This window comes from Gastrolobium bilobum, unplaced genomic scaffold (assembly GCF_033153095.1).
Source record: "Gastrolobium bilobum isolate Gb01-03AN ecotype WA unplaced genomic scaffold, APGP_CSIRO_Gbil_v1 utg5755, whole genome shotgun sequence".
NCBI classification, from domain to species: Eukaryota; Viridiplantae; Streptophyta; class Magnoliopsida; order Fabales; family Fabaceae; genus Gastrolobium; species Gastrolobium bilobum.
Genome location: NW_026900003.1, coordinates 62,152 through 70,903, shown reverse-complemented (window position 1 = coordinate 70,903; position 8,752 = coordinate 62,152). Strand labels below are relative to the sequence as shown.

The following is an 8,752-nucleotide window of genomic DNA, read 5'->3' as shown; positions in this document are numbered from 1 at the left end:
TTCAAGAAATTGCATATCAACATTCCCTTTGCTGAAGCTCTGGCTTGCATGCCCAATTATGCCAAGTTCATGAAGGACTTGTTATCAAAAAAATATAAGCTGCAGGAATGCCAAACTATAACACTCACTGAGGAGTGTAGTGCCATCATACACAAGAAGTTTCCACCCAAACTTAGTGATCCAGGGAGTTTCAAAATTTCTATTGAAATTGGGGATACAAAAATTGGCAGGGCATTATGCGATCTTGGGGCTAGCATTAATTTGATGCCCCTTTTTGTTTGTAAATCCTTGGGGATCACCGAGTTGAAGCCCACTTTGGCATCTCTTCAACTTGCTGATAAGTCTTTGAGGAAGACTAGTGGTATTATTGAAGATGTTCTTGTAAAGGTGGTCAAGTTCATCTTTTCTGCTGATTTTGTAGTGTTGGACATGGAAGGGGGAGCTGAGATGCCTCTTTTGCTGGGTAGACCGTTCTTGGCCACTGCTCGAGCACTGATTGATGTTGAAAACGGGAAGCTTGAGCTAAGGATGAATGATGAGACCGTTACCATCAACGTCTTTGATTCTCTAAAACAGTCTTCCACAAAGATGATTGTTTTAGTCTTGAAGCAAAGGAAAAACAAAGTGTAGCGGATGATGCCAAGGAAGATGGTGCCATGAAGGTGGATTTGAAGGAGCTTCCTCAACCTCAAAAAAATGTCTTCTTGGGTAATAAGGAGGCGGTGATTGAAGCATTGAAGAAAGAGGAAACAGAATTGAAAAATAAAGATCTCTTTTCCCATACCAACAAAATTCTCAATGAAGATGATGACAAACCTGGGAGGAAACCCAAAAGGAGGCGTCATCCTATACTGAAGAAGGTACTAAGAAAGGAGGTGATCAAACTCTTTGATACGAATTGGAAGAGATACCGGAAGCTGAAGTTTGACAAGAGACACCGAGACTCTATCTCTCGGAAAAATCAATGCTTCAAATATTTCTTAATATGGCTTCTTGGTTTGGACCAAATCTGGGAATTGTGGTCTCATACACCAAGGCATCCAGTACCACCAGATCCTCCATTTGTCGAGTCATCCCACGCTGTTGAGGGGGATGACATGGAGGGTTAAGTATATCTCCTTGCTGATGGAGAACTTGTATATTAGTTTTTTTTTTCGTATTTCTTTTCTTTAGTTACTTTGTGTTAGTATATTTTTCTCTGATGTTTTAATGTGCGCATTATAGTTTCTTCTATATGCCACTGTTTGTTCTATTGTGCAAGTTTTTATTCTTTCTCGTGGTTTAATTATTGTTGAGGACAACAATTCTCTAAATCTGGGAATGGTAGGCAGGCTTGCACCTGAGAACTGCAATTCTTCTATTAGGGGAGATACTCTAACTCTTTTAATTTTCTTAGTTATTTTTATAGTTATTTTGTGTGATATATATATAAAAAATAAAATAAAATTTGAACATGTTTTCTGAGCAAGTCCCAGGTTTAGATAAGCTTTCCCTAGTTAACTTGCCTGATTCATCCTAGAAAACATGTTTTGTATGAACTTCTGGCATTATATTGTATGGGCATGAGTAGACTTTATGATTGCTCGTTTGTCTGAATTTTGTGTTTGAATGATTAATGATGCCTGATGTTTCTTTTGGAAGTCTAGCTTGACATCATAGCTGGTGAGGTTTTGTGCTTAAACACTTATTTTATTCTGAGAAACCTCATTGTGATAGCATTCTAGAACTTGCTCTATTTCTCTGAGATGCATGCATCGGTTAATATGATAAAGGCATTTTGTTCTTGTTAGCTATTGGCCAAAAATAACCCACATGTATGAATTTTTCCATTGCTAACCCCTTTGAGCCTGAGCCTTTTTGTTCATAATTCATGATTGATGGCTTAGCCTATATCCATGTGACTTACCTTAATTGAGATTGAATTACTGATGTGTTGAAAAATTAAACAAAGAAATTGAGGTAAGCTCCACAAAGGTCAAGTAATTAGGGGAGGTAAAATTTCATTTGTGCCCTTAAAACAAAGGGAGAAAAAGAAAATAAAAAGAGAAAAGAAAAGAAAAAGCAAGAAAAAGAAAAAGGATGAATGTATAGAAAAAGGGGTTGATAGGAATTAATTCCCGAAATTCTGTGGGAATCTGAGTGGAGAAACTCCATTGAGTTGGATGATGTTAAAGTGAAATAATACCAGTTTTTCAATCTCATTGTTGTTTGAGCTACTAACCATAAATTCCTACCCTTAAGCCTGGCCAAGTTACAACCTGTGAAGTCTTTTTGATCAATTATGCATGTGTTAATGTTCCTCATCTTTAGGAACTTGAGAATATGATCAAGCTTATGGTAATGTTATTGCTGTGATGGATCGAGTGATTGTTACTCCTTTAAACACTTGAGTGCTGAGCGTTATATGATTATCTTGGTCAGGGGTGTTCAAGATAGATTCTGACATGTTCATGAGAATAGAAGGCATTGTTAGGAGTTCTTTGCATTGATTCAGTCATGCTTAGCATAGTGATCTCTTGATTGTCTGTATGATGTTGTATTGGAAGAATTAATTGTTTCCTGGATTGAGTCTTGTACATTGCTGGGGACAGCAACGTTTAAATCTGGGAATGATTTGATGTGCCTCTGGCAAGTGTGGTTTTTCAGTATTAAAATTGATAAGAATTGGGTCATAAGAGAGCAATTTAAATACATATTTGCTATTTATATTGATTCTTTTTATATCAATAATATTCACCTTTTGGTTGTGTTTTTATAGGAAAAAGAGGAGTGAAAAATTACAAATTATAAAAAGTCTGTTGACGCGACTCCACACACAGGAAAGTTCCATGTTGCATCATGTCGTATAGGCCAAAGTCCAGGAAATTGGCGCTAGTTGGCGCCAGAATGGCGCAAACTAGCGCCACCACGCCAACTCCACACAAAAGTGGCACAAGATGGCGCTAAGGAAGTGAAGAAGTGGCGCTAGTTGGCGCCCAAAAGGTAAAGGATGGCGCCAACTGGCGCCATGTTACGAATATTCGGTTCCGACTTTGCAATTTTGCACAGAGGCGCGGCGCGAAGTGGCGCCAAACCGGCGCCAACTGGCGCCGGGTTGCGGGAAAATAATACCGTGTTGCCGTGGGGGTATTTTTGGAAGGAAGAAAGAGGATTATAAATAGGATCCAAATGCAGAATTAGGTATTCAGACCTATTCTTCTGAAGAGAGACGACGGCAGAGCTCGGAGGGGATTCTTGGGATCAAGTTCTTCTTCTCTTTTCTCCTTAATTTTATGTTTTTGAACATTGGATTATTTTTAGCCATGATTATGCTTGGCTAGTTTTCTTTTACTGTAGTTAGGGTCACGAGCCCTATGTGAACCCTTGTTACGATGGATTGATTTAGTTTTATTCATTTATATAATTATCTTTTTCTCTACCTTGTGCGTATTTTTTGTTTTCTTTATTAGAACTGATCAATCGGATAGTTAAGAATAGTTTGAGGGTTAGAACCCTAGATAGGAATATTGGGGTTTTGATCTTGAAAGGGGGTAGGACAACAATTGGTATGCATGCTAGGAGTAGATGTGTATTTAATTGCGGATGCTTAAATTATTGCGTTGATTGCTTAATATCACGAGGAACATTGCAAGGAATTGGGGTTCCAATTGGGGATTAAAGGGTTAACCTTGCAAGGAATTGAGGGTTAACTAATAAATATTTTTAGATAATAATTTATCCGAGTAATTATATGAATAAATATTGTGAATCAATCCAAAGTAAGAAGTGGGGATCATAAGGTGAGTGCGCTCTAGCTACAATGTTTTTCTCATATTTTTAAAATCAATCTTCATTGTTATTGTTTTATTTCTTTTAAATAAAAATTCAAAAACAAGACTTTATTTTTATTTCTTTTTGTTACTCAAAATCAATTCGCAATTTTCCAAACAACAAATCGAGTTTTCCAACTTAAGGGGACTGGTTATTGTAGTACTTGGTTTACAATCCCTGTGGAGATGATACTTTACTTACTTTCTATATTACTTGTGCGATCGGTATACTTGCCAGAGAGCATCATGATTCTATTTTGATCCTTCCCTGCACTGTTTCTATTTTTAAGTACTCAGAGAAAGAACAAGCATGATTAGTCAGTGACTTTGTGTTTTATGTATGTTAGTTAATTCAAAAGAATTGGGCAGTCTTAATACTACAACTGAAATGCATGTATATACCAAACAGTTTGATCAAAAAAAGTCTTTTTCATAGCAAAAAAATTAATTACAAGGGAACGGAAAGAAACTAAATTAAAAACAGAATTTAAAACAACTAAGCTAAGATAATTAGGAGGGTTTCTCCTTTTCATTATGGAGGTCTCCTGTCCCAAGGGTTCCTCTTTGCAGCTTCGGCTTCCTTTGCTTCATCAATCTCCTCCTGTGTCAATGGTCTCCTCCTGAGCAGATCTTGCAATCTGCGGACTTCATTTACAGGGAGCCATTTCTCAGCATCCTTCAGTAGATCGCTGATGATTGCGACCAAGGAGTTGATGGTGGACCTCATCATTGTTCTGTCATGGCGAGTGTGGATAATCTCATTATTAACATCTATCAGTCTCATCTCCAGCTGATAAATTTTCTTCTCCAAGTATGTTCCAAAGGCCCTGAGGGATTCCTTGGTTTCTTTCCTTTCTTCAGCATGCTTGAGGAGGAGCTTGTTCAGCAGGAGTTCAGCTCTGTGGTTATACAGAGTTTGAGAGTATCAGGGAGTCAGATGCTCTTCTGATTTCTTCTTTGACAGCCTTGAGTGTGGATGCATAGGAGGCAGTGTTGGCTTCTTGGATGTTGGTTTTGATGATGCTGAATTGTTGTTCTTTTTCTACCTTCTGCTGTTCCTGGAATTGGTTGAAGGATGAAGAGAGTTGGTTCAATCCGTCCTTAAGAGCTTTCAGCTCTTCATTGGTGCTTGTAATGTTAATCTGGGGAACGGATTGCCTTGCTGGCAACAGCTTTTCTATTTTCTTCCCCATCATCTCAAAAATCTCAACAATCCCAATTTGTTATTTCTTTCTAGCTGGGAGAGGGATTGCTGTAGCAGGGGAGGAGGACGACTGTTGGTTTTGCTGTTGGCTGCTGCCACCAGTCAAAGGTGCTTCAGGTGCTTGCCTGGGCTCATCCTCTGGTGGTCTGGATGATGAGCGTATTGCTTCAATATGTTCCCCATCAGTGGAGGAAATGTCATCCCTTCTTCCTCTGCCAGAGCTCTAGCTAGAGCTTCATCCTCAGTGGTGTCAGGACGATTGATGGGGTACAGAAGAAGGCCTCCAGACTAATTTTCCTGGGGACGGATGGGTTCGCCTTCTTTTTAGGGGATTCCATAAGAATCCCCTTTCCTCTGTCATCTTTCTTTTGTGGTTGAGCTTCTTGCTCAGCCATCGGTGTTTCTGCAGCAGGTGCTGCTTCTTTGTCTTTCTGTCCCTTTCCTTGTTGTTGCCTAGGAGAGGGTTGTGGGGTGATTTGTTGTAGTGGAGAGTGAGCAGGTGGTGGGGATGGAATGTCAGAAAATGTAGAGTCTGAGTTGCTTGGGGACGTCTCCTTTGCAGCTGGTTTTGGTGCTGACATTCTGCCAGCCTTCATCCTTTTTGCCAAAGGCTCATTATCTTCACTCTTCTGGTCAGAGAGGGTGATAGGCTTTGCAGAGGATGCTCCCTCTGGCCTATTGCTATTGAGGACCCTCTTTATCCTTTGACTTGAACGTTCCCCTTTTCTTGGGGGAGGTTTGGCAGGAGATTTCTTCTTGCCCTGCTTGGCATCAGTAGCAACAAGGGCATCCTTCTTCACCTTTGTAGGAGGAGGGATGGTTCTTCTGGCCGAAACGTGGCCAGAGGAAGAGGATTTTGTAGGAGTGGTCTTGGTGGTCTTCTTCAGTGAGGCCACAAATGTTTCCTCCTCACTATCTCTGGTGGGGGAACGTCTGAGGTTGGCAGGAATAGGTTAGGTGGTGTCATTGTAGGTGCTTTTAAGACCGTTATAGGTCTTAACATCAATGACAGATGCCACCTTTGTGGTGTCATCTGGGTGTTCCTCTACACCAGCTCTCCTGCAGAGTTTGGTGATGAGGCAGGGAAGAAAGACCGTAGTTTTCCTTATGTTCCTCTGCAAGCTGTTGTAGATGAGGGTTACTGCATCAAAAGGGATGTGCTTGATTATGAAGTAAATTTTAACTTGAAGTCCCCAGCTAGCAGAGGCTTCATGAGAGGTGGGGGTGATGTTGGAGTTGGCAAACAGTGCCCAGAACCTAGCTATGTCCTTCATGCTCCCCTTGCAGAGGGACCCTTTGAAGTAGTTGGGTTTGTCCAGGGCTGCTGTTTGCTTCAGATCCTTCTGAAATTGGTACACCTCCCAACTATCCAAATATTCCTGGTATGGACATTTGGTGACAAAGGGAAGGTGGAGTACTTCCTGGACATCAGCGGGGGAAAATGATACTTGTTTTCCCCTTACTATGACCACATCTGGTGCCTCCTCTTCGGGCATCCTCCTGGTCTGGTATAGGAATTCCCCCACCCAGTTCAAGTTTAACTCACGCTCATCAGTGGCGAAAAGCAACCACCGAAGTTTGTCCAGTGATTCCTTCACAAATGAAGGCAGAACCATTTTGTCCTGCTACAGAGAAATGTTCCTTTCCGGGTACAGAATGATGGTGGGTTCAGTGAGCTCTGGTTCTTCGCCGCGGTTGGCTACAGGGGTCACTTTAAATGAAAGCTTAGTCATTTTGTTCAGAAAGGGAGTTAGGGCACAGATGCAGGATGGATAAAAAGGGTTCTGAGATGAATGGAAGTAGTAGAACTTGAAGAAATCAGAGACCGAGTTTAAATAGACTGTGGGGGAGAAAATGAAAGGTTTCTGGGACGTGGAGGGTAAGGAGAGGAGGTTGAAAAATAGTGGAATGGGGACGTTACAGAACGAGTGGTCAGCAGTAAGTAACCAGTTACTGATGGGATGAGTGTGAGAAGATGGAACAGTTTAGGTCAAGACGTGGGAGAGAGGGGAAAAAAAGGGTGCAGTTGTCTTAATGGTTGAGGAGACGGTTGCTTTTTCTGCGCGTGTTTCCAAGAATTGCAATGAATGCAAATTGGATATGGCTGCGTAGCTTTTTAAGTGACTCAGCAGGGACAGGTGTCCCAGTCACTCTTATCTCCTAACTCAGGGAACGTTCCCTTTGTCTTTTCCTAACTAATAAATAAATAAATAACTGAAATAAATAATAATAAGATATGCAATAGTGAGTACTAAGGAAAAGGGGACGTATTAACCTATCACTTATTATTTAATAGATCTAAATGAACAAAACATATAATTATATCTATATATCTATATATATATTTTTTATTTTGGGATTGTGTGGTCAGGGACCACCCCAAAACTACGTTCCTGGAACAGAACGTACTTTATTTGGACTTTTTGGAGAGGAACATCAGACGTTCCCTCCTTTTTGGGAGCTGTGTCGTTAAGATTAACCACCCCAAAACTTTGCTCTTTGTCAGAGAGCAAATGTATCTACTGGGTTGCCTCCCAGTCAACGCTTAGTTTAATGTCTTTAGCTAGACATGGTACTTACCTCTTAAGGTGTTTCAGAAATGGTTGAGGGAACCTCAGTGTCCCCTGGTAGTGATCCTGGTGTTCTGGTTTGAAGGTTGGCAGCAATCTGCCCCAGATGGGACTCAATGTTCCTGACCACTGCATCATTCCTGGTGATATATTCCTTGACATAATTTTCCAGGGTGTTGATGCGTGGGTCATCTCTGTAGAACGGAACGTAGTTGTTTCTTCTTTGTTCAGATGTCCACTGCTGCTACCTTGCTGATACTGCTGCTGATTGTTGTTGAACGGTCTCTGGTTAATGGGTGGCCTCCATTGGGTGTTGTGGTTCTGGTCCTTAATGATAGTTCCTCCAGGGCTTGAATGTGTATTTCGTCCTGCTTGTTGATTGTCTCTGGTGAAGTTCCTATTGCCAAAATTTTCTGCTTAACACACCAATGCAGTGGATGGGAAGTCTATTGAGTCATGAAGGTCACCACAGGTTGAGCATGGTTCTGCTTCAGTTGCTGTGAGTTGTAAGACTTCCATCCTTGGTGCTTCTTGGTCGACTTTTAGGTTCTTCACTTCATTCATGAGTGATGCCAGCTTGGCTTCCATGGCAGTTTGTTTATCTAGTTCTAGCATACCTGGCTTCCTCACTGGGCTCACTCTGTCTATTGGCCATTGGAGACATCTTTTAGCAGTCCCTTTTATGATTTCATTTCTTGATTCAAGTGTTCCTGTAAAGAAATATCCTCCTGCAGCAAAATCTAAGTGAGACTGAGAAGTATGATCAAGTCCTTTATAGAAAGATTGTAACACTCCCCAACTTTCTACCCCATGGTTTGGACATTTTCTTATGATGTCCTTGTATCTCTCCCATGCTTCATCGAGATTTTCTCCATAAAACATTCTGAAGTTAGAGATTTCTGCTCTAACATCTGCTTGTGGAGACATTGGGAGAAACCTCTCTATGAAATTGTTAGAAAGTTCTTCCCATGTGTGGATTGATCCAGTGGTGAGAGTTTTCATCCATGTTTTAGCTTTTAAGCCTAAAGAGTGAGGGAACAACCTCATTCTCATGCTCTCTTCTGTTATACCCTCAGCTTTAAAATTGTCACAGATATCTTGGAATGTGGTGAGGTGTGTGTAAGGATCTTCTGCAGGGAGTTCATTGAAGACCCCTGCTTCCCTAATCA

The 8,752-nt window shown here is 41.0% G+C and overlaps 1 non-coding gene across 1 annotated transcript; it reads left to right on the top strand.

Annotated features, from left to right (window-relative positions):
- The first annotated feature begins 8,388 nt into the window (after positions 1-8,388).
- Positions 8,389-8,495, top strand: LOC133294822 (small nucleolar RNA R71). The gene has a single exon (XR_009749253.1). It is a non-coding gene; the product is annotated as a small nucleolar RNA R71 (small nucleolar RNA).
- Positions 8,496-8,752: the final 257 nt, after the last annotated feature.